The sequence below is a fragment of the Bombina bombina genome, chromosome 6 (assembly GCF_027579735.1).
Source record: "Bombina bombina isolate aBomBom1 chromosome 6, aBomBom1.pri, whole genome shotgun sequence".
NCBI lineage: Eukaryota > Metazoa > Chordata > Amphibia > Anura > Bombinatoridae > Bombina > Bombina bombina.
The window spans coordinates 1,143,890,452-1,143,902,643 of NC_069504.1; positions in this window are offsets into that span (position 1 = coordinate 1,143,890,452).

A 12,192-nucleotide genomic window follows, 5' to 3' on the forward strand; every position below is an offset into this window, starting at 1 on the left:
CGGTGTAGTGGGGGGCAGGATAGGGGTTAATACATTTATTATAGGTGACGACGGTGTAGGGGGGGCAGGATAGGGGTTAATAGGTTTAATATATGTTGCGGCGGGTTCAGGGAGCGGCGGTTTAGGGGTTAAACTATTTATTTAGTTGCGGCGAGGTGCGGGATCAGCAGGATAGGGGTTAATAATTTTATTATAGAGGGCGACGGTATAGGGGGGGCAGGATAGGGGTTACTAGGTATACTGTAGGTGGCAGCGGTGTCCGGGAGCGGCGGTTTAGGGGTTAATACATTTATCAGAGTTGCGGCAGGGTCTAGGAGCGGCGGTTTAGGGGTTAATACATTTATAAGAGTTGCGGCAGGGTCTAGGAGCGGCGGTTTAGGGGTTAATACATTTATAAGACTTGCGGCAGGGTCTAGGAGCGGCGGTTTAGGGGTTAATACATTTATAAGAGTTGCGGCAGGGTCTTGGAGCGGCGGTTTAGGGGTTAATACATTTATAAGAGTTGCGGCAGGGTCTAGGAGCGGCGGTTTAGGGGTTAATACATTTATAAGAGTTGCGGCAGGGTCTAGGAGCGGCGGTTTAGGGGTTAGTAACTTTATTGAGTTGCGGGGGGCTCCGGGGGCGCCGGTATAGGGATAGAACAGTGCAGTTTAGTGTGAGTGCTTAGTGACAGGCTAGCAATAAAGCTGGGAAAAAGCCGAAGAGCAGGGAGATCGGATGAGTGATAACTCTCACAGTCCGCTGCTCATCGCCCCGCGGCTTTTTGACAGCTTTATTTGATAACTTAGGCGTATTTTTTCAGGTCCGCGGTGGCGAAGGTAGGCGAGCTTAGGCGGGCGTATTGGGCCGGCGAAGGCAGGAAAAGTAGACGGCTTGATAACTACCCCCCGAAGTATCTTCTGTATCAGATAGATCCTCATCAGAAGAGGATAAATTATGTTGTTGGTCATTTGAAATTTCATCAACTAAATGAGAAGTTTTAAAAGACCTTTACATTTATTAATGCAGACAAAACCTTCAAAATAGAATCAGAAACAAATTCTTTAAAATTTACAGGTATATCATGCACATTAGAAGTTGAAGGAACTACAACTGGCAATGTGCTATTACTGATGGATACACTAACTACATGTAAAAGTTTATCATGACAACTATTACAAATGACATTCGGCAAAATAATTTCAACAATTTTACAACAAATGCACTTAGCTTTGGTAGGACCGATGTCAGGCAGCAATGTTCCAGCAGAAACTTCTGAGGCAGGATCAGATAAAGACATCTTGCAAAATGTAAGAAAAAAACAACATAAAAAGCAAAATTATCTATTTCCTTATATGACAGTTTCAGGAATGGGGAAAAAAGCAAATAGCATAGGCCTCTGATAAAGAAAAAATCAAGAGGCAAGCATCAATGGGGTATTGAAATAATGAAAAAGTTTGGTGCCAAGTATGACGCACAACGTAACATAAACTTTTTTGGCGCCAAAAATAACCGGAAATGACACACTCGTGTCACTAATGACACAACCGTGTGAAAGGTCTCGGCGTCAAGTATGACGCCGGAAATGACGAAGTTGCATCATAGACATATTTTTCCGCACCAAAAATATTTTCGCGCCAAGAATGACGCAATAAAGTTTAGCATTTGATGCACCCGTGGGCCTAATGCCACCCACAATTTGCAAGAAGTAGTCAATTGAAAAAAGACTAAACCCCAGGTAAGAAAAAAAATTCTATAAAAGATGTTTATATTACCCAAATATGAAACTGACAGTCTGCAGAAGGAAATACATGAACCTGACTCATGGCAAATATAAGTACAATACATATATTTAGAACTTTATATAAATGCATAAAGTGCCAAACCATAGCTGAGGTGCCTTAAGTAATAAAAAACATACTTACCAAAAGACACCCATCCACATATAGCAGATAGCCAAACCAGTACTAAAGCAGTTATCAGTAGAGGTAATGGTAAATTGAGAGTATATCGTCGATCTGAAAAGGGAGGTAGGAGATGAATCTCTACGACCGATAACAGAGAACCCATGAAATAGACCCCCGTTAGGGAAATCATCGTATTCAAATAAGTGATACTCCCTTCATGTCCCTCTGACATTCGCTGTACTCTGAGAGGAATCGGGCTTCAACAATGCTGAGAAGTGCATATCAACGGAGAAATCTTAGCACAAACTTACTTCACCACCTCCATAGGAGGCAAAGTTTGTAAAACTGAATTGTGGGTGTGGTGAGGGGTGTATTTATAGGCATTTTGAGGTTTGGGAAACTTTGCCCCTCCTGGTAGGATTGTATATCCCATACGTCACTAGCTCATGGACTCTTGCCAATTACATGAAAGAAACATATATATATATATATATATATATATATATATACATATAAATGATAGAACAAAAAAAGCAAATAATCTGGAACTATAGAGATAAAATGTCAAACTTTAATGGTCCAATTAAAAGCATAACAATCAGAAAAAAGCGTCTGACATGTTTCGGCCAGATGGCCTTACTCATAGACTTAAGCTCAGTTTGATTACCGCCATATTTAAGAACAAAACTGACATGCTATTGGACACTACTAATTAAATTAAATGCATTGCAACTGTGTTAAGACGTATGCTAAACACAAACAAGTTAAGACGTATGCTAAACACAAACAAGTTAAGACATATGCTAAACACAAACAAGTTAAGACATATGCTAAACACAAACAAGTTAAGACATATGCTAAACACAAACAAGTTAAGATGTATGTTAAACACAAACAAGTTAAGACGTATGCTAAACACAAGCAAGTTAAGACGTATGCTAAACACAAACAAGTTAAGACATATGCTAAACACAAACAAGTTAAGACATATGCTAAACACAAACAAGTTAAGACGTATGCTAAACACAAACAAGTTAAGACATATGCTAAACACAAACAAGTTAAGACATATGCTAAACACAAACAAGTTAAGATGTATGTTAAACACAAACAAGTTAAGATGTATGTTAAACACAAACAAGTTAAGACGTATGCTAAACACAAGCAAGTTAAGACATATGCTAAACACAAACAAGTTAAGACGTATGCTAAACACAAACAAGTTAAGACATATGCTAAACACAAACAAGTTAAGATGTATGTTAAACACAAACAAGTTAAGATGTATGTTAAACACAAACAAGTTAAGACATATGCTAAACACAAACAAGTTAAGATGTATGTTAAACACAAACAAGTTAAGATGTATGTTAAACACAAACAAGTTAAGACATATGCTAAACACAAACAAGTTAAGATATATGTTAAACACAAACAAGTTAAGACGTATGCTAAACACAAGCAAGTTAAGACGTATGCTAAACACAAACAAGTTAAGACATATGCTAAACACAAACAAGTTAAGACATATGCTAAACACAAACAAGTTAAGACGTATGCTAAACACAAACAAGTTAAGACATATGCTAAACACAAACAAGTTAAGACATATGCTAAACACAAACAAGTTAAGACGTATGCTAAACACAAACAAGTTAAGACATATGCTAAACACAAACAAGTTAAGACATATGCTAAACACAAACAAGTTAAGACATCGCTAAACACAAACAAGTTAAGACGTATGCTAAACACAAACAAGTTAAGACATATGCTAAACACAAACAAGTTAAGACATATGCTAAACACAAACAAGTTAAGATGTATGTTAAACACAAACAAGTTAAGACGTATGCTAAACACAAGCAAGTTAAGACGTATGCTAAACACAAACAAGTTAAGACATATGCTAAACACAAACAAGTTAAGACATATGCTAAACACAAACAAGTTAAGACGTATGCTAAACACAAACAAGTTAAGACATATGCTAAACACAAACAAGTTAAGACATATGCTAAACACAAACAAGTTAAGACATCGCTAAACACAAACAGGTTAAGACATATGCTAAACACAAACAAGTTAAGACATCGCTAAACACAAACAGGTTAAGACGTATGCTAAACACAAACAAGTTAAGACATATGCTAAACACAAACAAGTTAAGACATCGCTAAACACAAACAAGTTAAGACGTATGCTAAACACAAACGAGTTAAGACATATGCTAAACACAAACAAGTTAAGACGTATGCTAAACACAAACAAGTTAAGACATATGCTAAACACAAACAAGTTAAGACGTATGCTAAACACAAGCAAGTTAAGACGTATGCTAAACACAAACAAGTTAAGACATATGCTAAACACAAACAAGTTAAGACTATGCTAAACACAAACAAGTTAAGACGTATGTTAAACACAAACAAGTTAAGACTATGCTAAACACAAACAAGTTAAGACATATGCTAAACACAAACAAGTTAAGACGTATGCTAAACACAAGCAAGTTAAGACATATGCTAAACACAAACAAGTTAAGACATATGCTAAACACAAACAAGTTAAGACGTATGCTAAACACAAACAAGTTAAGACATATGCTAAACACAAACAAGTTAAGACGTATGCTAAACACAGACAAGTTAAGACATATGCTAAACACAAACAAGTTAAGACGTATGCTAAACACAAACAAGTTAAGACGTATGCTAAACACAAACGAGTTAAGACGTATGTTAAACACAAACAGGTTAAGACGTATGCTAAACACAAACAAGTTAAGACGTATGCTAAACACAATCAGGTTAAGACGTATGCTAAACACAAGCAAGTTAAGACGTATGCTAAACACAAACAAGTTAAGACGTATGCTAAACACAAACGAGTTAAGACGTATGTTAAACACAAACAGGTTAAGACGTATGCTAAACACAAACAAGTTAAGACGTATGCTAAACACAAACAGGTTAAGACGTATGCTAAACACAATCAGGTTAAGACGTATGCTAAACACAAACAATTTAAGACATATGCTAAACACAAACAAGTTAAGACGTATGTTAAACACAAACAGGTTAAGACGTATGCTAAACACAAACAGGTTAAGACGTATGCTAAACACAAACAGGTTAAGACGTATGTTAAACACAAACAATTTCAGACTTATGCTAAACACAAACGAGTTAAGACGTATGTTAAACACAAACAGGTTAAGACGTATGCTAAACACAAACAGGTTAAGACGTATGCTAAACACAAACAGGTTAAGACGTATGTTAAACACAAACAGGTTAAGTCGTATGTTAAACACAAACAGGTTAAGATGTATGCTAAACACAAACAAGTTAAGACGTATGCTAAACACAAACAAGTTAAGACGTATGCTAAACACAAACAGGTTAAGACGTATGTTAAACACAAACAATTTAAGACATATGCTAAACACAAACGAGTTAAGACATATGTTAAACACAAACAGGTTAAGACGTATGCTAAACACAAACAGGTTAAGACGTATGTTAAACACAAACGGGTTAAGACGTATGTTAAACACAAACAGGTTAAGACGTATGTTAAACACAAACAATTTAAGACATATGCTAAACACAAACGAGTTAAGACATATGTTAAACACAAACAGGTTAAGACGTATGCTAAACACAAACAGGTTAAGACGTATGCTAAACACAAACGGGTTAAGACGTATGTTAAACACAAACAGGTTAAGAAGTATGTTAAACACAAACAGGTTAAGACGTATGCTAAACACAAACAAGTTAAGACGTATGCTAAACACAAACGAGTTAAGACGTATGCTAAACACAAACAAGTTAAGACGTATGCTAAACACAAACTAGTTAAGATGTATGCTAAACACAAACAGGTTAAGACGTATGCTAAACACAAACAAGTTAAGACGTATGCTAAACACAAACAAGTTAAGACGTATGCTAAACACAAACAAGTTAAGACATATGCTAAACACAAACAGGTTAAGACGTATGCTAAACACAAACAAGTTAAGACATATGCTAAACACAAACAAGTTAAGACATATGCTAAACACAAACAAGTTAAGATGTATGTTAAACACAAACAAGTTAAGACGTATGCTAAACACAAGCAAGTTAAGACGTATGCTAAACACAAACAAGTTAAGACATATGCTAAACACAAACAAGTTAAGACATATGCTAAACACAAACAAGTTAAGACGTATGCTAAACACAAACAAGTTAAGACGTATGCTAAACACAAACAGGTTAAGACGTATGCTAAACACAAACAAGTTAAGACATATGTTAAACACAAACAAGTTAAGACATATGCTAAACACAAACAGGTTAAGACATATGCTAAACACAAACAAGTTAAGACGTATGCTAAACACAAACAGGTTAAGACATATGCTAAACACAAACAAGTTAAGACGTATGCTAAACACAAACAAGTTAAGACATATGCTAAACACAAACAAGTTAAGACATATGCTAAACACAAACAAGTTAAGATGTATGTTAAACACAAACAAGTTAAGATGTATGTTAAACACAAACAAGTTAAGACGTATGCTAAACACAAGCAAGTTAAGACGTATGCTAAACACAAACAAGTTAAGACGTATGCTAAACACAAACAAGTTAAGACGTATGCTAAACACAAACAGGTTAAGACATATGCTAAACACAAACAAGTTAAGACATATGCTAAACACAAACAAGTTAAGACATATGCTAAACACAAACAAGTTAAGATATATGTTAAACACAAACAAGTTAAGACGTATGCTAAACACAAGCAAGTTAAGACGTATGCTAAACACAAACAAGTTAAGACATATGCTAAACACAAACAAGTTAAGACATATGCTAAACACAAACAAGTTAAGACGTATGCTAAACACAAACAAGTTAAGACATATGCTAAACACAAACAAGTTAAGACATATGCTAAACACAAACAAGTTAAGATGTATGTTAAACACAAACAAGTTAAGACGTATGCTAAACACAAGCAAGCTAAGACGTATGCTAAACACAAACAAGTTAAGACATATGCTAAACACAAACAAGTTAAGACATATGCTAAACACAAACAAGTTAAGACGTATGCTAAACACAAACGAGTTAAGACATATGCTAAACACAAACAAGTTAAGACATATGCTAAACACAAACAAGTTAAGACATCGCTAAACACAAACAGGTTAAGACGTATGCTAAACACAAACAAGTTAAGACATCGCTAAACACAAACAGGTTAAGACGTATGCTAAACACAAACAAGTTAAGACATATGCTAAACACAAACAAGTTAAGACATCGCTAAACACAAACAAGTTAAGACGTATGCTAAACACAAACGAGTTAAGACATATGCTAAACACAAACAAGTTAAGACGCATGCTAAACACAAACAAGTTAAGACATATGCTAAACACAAACAAGTTAAGACGTATGCTAAACACAAACAAGTTAAGACGTATGCTAAACACAAACAAGTTAAGACATATGCTAAACACAAACAAGTTAAGACTATGCTAAACACAAACAAGTTAAGACGTATGTTAAACACAAACAAGTTAAGACTATGCTAAACACAAACAAGTTAAGACATATGCTAAACACAAACAAGTTAAGACGTATGCTAAACACAAGCAAGTTAAGACATATGCTAAACACAAACAAGTTAAGACATATGCTAAACACTAACAAGTTAAGACGTATGCTAAACACAAACAAGTTAAGACATATGCTAAACACAAACAAGTTAAGACGTATGCTAAACACAAACAAGTTAAGACATATGCTAAACACAAACAAGTTAAGACGTATGCTAAACACAAACAAGTTAAGACGTATGCTAAACACAAACGAGTTAAGACGTATGTTAAACACAAACAGGTTAAGACGTATGCTAAACACAAACAAGTTAAGACGTATGCTAAACACAATCAGGTTAAGACGTATGCTAAACACAAGCAAGTTAAGACGTATGCTAAACACAAACAAGTTAAGACGTATGCTAAACACAAACAGGTTAAGACGTATGCTAAACACAATCAGGTTAAGACGTATGCTAAACACAAACAATTTAAGACATATGCTAAACACAAACAAGTTAAGACGTATGTTAAACACAAACAGGTTAAGACGTATGCTAAACACAAACAGGTTAAGACGTATGCTAAACACAAACAGGTTAAGACGTATGCTAAACACAAACAGGTTAAGACGTATGTTAAACACAAACAATTTCAGACTTATGCTAAACACAAACGAGTTAAGACGTATGTTAAACACAAACAGGTTAAGACGTATGCTAAACACAAACAAGTTAAGACGTATGCTAAACACAAACAGGTTAAGACGTATGCTAAACACAATCAGGTTAAGACGTATGCTAAACACAAACAATTTAAGACATATGCTAAACACAAACAAGTTAAGACGTATGTTAAACACAAACAGGTTAAGACGTATGCTAAACACAAACAGGTTAAGACGTATGCTAAACACAAACAGGTTAAGACGTATGCTAAACACAAACAGGTTAAGACGTATGTTAAACACAAACAATTTCAGACTTATGCTAAACACAAACGAGTTAAGACGTATGTTAAACACAAACAGGTTAAGACGTATGCTAAACACAAACAGGTTAAGACGTATGCTAAACACAAACAGGTTAAGACGTATGTTAAACAAACAGGTTAAGTCGTATGTTAAACACAAACAGGTTAAGATGTATGCTAAACACAAACAAGTTAAGACGTATGCTAAACACAAACAAGTTAAGACGTATGCTAAACACAAACAGGTTAAGACGTATGTTAAACACAAACAATTTAAGACATATGCTAAACACAAACGAGTTAAGACATATGTTAAACACAAACAGGTTAAGACGTATGCTAAACACAAACAGGTTAAGACGTATGTTAAACACAAACGGGTTAAGACGTATGTTAAACACAAACAGGTTAAGACGTATGTTAAACACAAACAATTTAAGACATATGCTAAACACAAACGAGTTAAGACATATGTTAAACACAAACAGGTTAAGACGTATGCTAAACACAAACAGGTTAAGACGTATGCTAAACACAAACGGGTTAAGACGTATGTTAAACACAAACAGGTTAAGACGTATGTTAAACACAAACAGGTTAAGACGTATGCTAAACACAAACAAGTTAAGACGTATGCTAAACACAAACGAGTTAAGACGTATGCTAAACACAAACAAGTTAAGACGTATGCTAAACACAAACTAGTTAAGATGTATGCTAAACACAAACAGGTTAAGACGTATGCTAAACACAAACAAGTTAAGACGTATGCTAAACACAAACAAGTTAAGACATATGCTAAACACAAACAAGTTAAGACGTATGCTAAACACAAACAAGTTAAGACATATGCTAAACACAAACAAGTTAAGACATATGCTAAACACAAACAAGTTAAGATGTATGTTAAACACAAACAAGTTAAGACGTATGCTAAACACAAGCAAGCTAAGACGTATGCTAAACACAAACAAGTTAAGACATATGCTAAACACAAACAAGTTAAGACATATGCTAAACACAAACAAGTTAAGACGTATGCTAAACACAAACGAGTTAAGACATATGCTAAACACAAACAAGTTAAGACATATGCTAAACACAAACAAGTTAAGACATCGCTAAACACAAACAGGTTATGACGTATGCTAAACACAAACAAGTTAAGACATCGCTAAACACAAACAGGTTAAGACGTATGCTAAACACAAACAAGTTAAGACATATGCTAAACACAAACAAGTTAAGACATCGCTAAACACAAACAAGTTAAGACGTATGCTAAACACAAACGAGTTAAGACATATGCTAAACACAAACAAGTTAAGACGCATGCTAAACACAAACAAGTTAAGACATATGCTAAACACAAACAAGTTAAGACGTATGCTAAACACAAACAAGTTAAGACGTATGCTAAACACAAACAAGTTAAGACATATGCTAAACACAAACAAGTTAAGACTATGCTAAACACAAACAAGTTAAGACGTATGTTAAACACAAACAAGTTAAGACTATGCTAAACACAAACAAGTTAAGACATATGCTAAACACAAACAAGTTAAGACGTATGCTAAACACAAGCAAGTTAAGACATATGCTAAACACAAACAAGTTAAGACATATGCTAAACACAAACAAGTTAAGACGTATGCTAAACACAAACAAGTTAAGACATATGCTAAACACAAACAAGTTAAGACGTATGCTAAACACAAACAAGTTAAGACATATGCTAAACACAAACAAGTTAAGACGTATGCTAAACACAAACAAGTTAAGACGTATGCTAAACACAAACAAGTTAAGACGTATGTTAAACACAAACAGGTTAAGACGTATGCTAAACACAAACAAGTTAAGACGTATGCTAAACACAATCAGGTTAAGACGTATGCTAAACACAAGCAAGTTAAGACGTATGCTAAACACAAACAAGTTAAGACGTATGCTAAACACAAACGAGTTAAGACGTATGTTAAACACAAACAGGTTAAGACGTATGCTAAACACAAACAAGTTAAGACGTATGCTAAACACAAACAGGTTAAGACGTATGCTAAACACAATCAGGTTAAGACGTATGCTAAACACAAACAATTTAAGACATATGCTAAACACAAACAAGTTAAGACGTATGTTAAACACAAACAGGTTAAGACGTATGCTAAACACAAACAGGTTAAGACGTATGCTAAACACAAACAGGTTAAGACGTATGCTAAACACAAACAGGTTAAGACGTATGTTAAACACAAACAATTTCAGACTTATGCTAAACACAAACGAGTTAAGACGTATGTTAAACACAAACAGGTTAAGACGTATGCTAAACACAAACAGGTTAAGACGTATGCTAAACACAAACAGGTTAAGACGTATGTTAAACAAACAGGTTAAGTCGTATGTTAAACACAAACAGGTTAAGATGTATGCTAAACACAAACAAGTTAAGACGTATGCTAAACACAAACAAGTTAAGACGTATGCTAAACACAAACAGGTTAAGACGTATGTTAAACACAAACAATTTAAGACATATGCTAAACACAAACAGGTTAAGACATATGTTAAACACAAACAGGTTAAGACGTATGCTAAACACAAACAGGTTAAGACGTATGTTAAACACAAACGGGTTAAGACGTATGTTAAACACAAACAGGTTAAGACGTATGTTAAACACAAACAATTTAAGACATATGCTAAACACAAACGAGTTAAGACATATGTTAAACACAAACAGGTTAAGACGTATGCTAAACACAAACAGGTTAAGACGTATGCTAAACACAAACGGGTTAAGACGTATGTTAAACACAAACAGGTTAAGACGTATGTTAAACACAAACAGGTTAAGACGTATGCTAAACACAAACAAGTTAAGACGTATGCTAAACACAAACGAGTTAAGACGTATGCTAAACACAAACAAGTTAAGACGTATGCTAAACACAAACAAGTTAAGATGTATGCTAAACACAAACAGGTTAAGACGTATGCTAAACACAAACAAGTTAAGACGTATGCTAAACACAAACAAGTTAAGACATATGCTAAACACAAACAAGTTAAGATGTATGTTAAACACAAACAAGTTAAGACGTATGCTAAACACAAGCAAGTTAAGACGTATGCTAAACACAAACAAGTTAAGACATATGCTAAACACAAACAAGTTAAGACATATGCTAAACACAAACAAGTTAAGACGTATGCTAAACACAAACAAGTTAAGAGGTATGCTAAACACAAACAGGTTAAGACGTATGCTAAACACAAACAAGTTAAGACATATGTTAAACACAAACAAGTTAAGACATATGCTAAACACAAACAGGTTAAGACATATGCTAAACACAAACAAGTTAAGACGTATGCTAAACACAAACAGGTTAAGACATATGCTAAACACAAACAAGTTAAGACGTATGCTAAACACAAACAGGTTAAGACGTATGCTAAACACAAACAAGTTAAGACGTATGCTAAACACAAACGAGTTAAGACATATGCTAAACACAAACAAGTTAAGACGTATGCTAAACACAAGCAAGTTAAGACGTATGCTAAACACAAACAAGTTAAGACATATGCTAAACACAAACAAGTTAAGACTATGCTAAACACAAACAAGTTAAGACATATGCTAAACACAAACAAGTTAAGACATATGCTAAACACAAACAAGTTAAGACGTATGCTAAACACAAACAAGTTAAG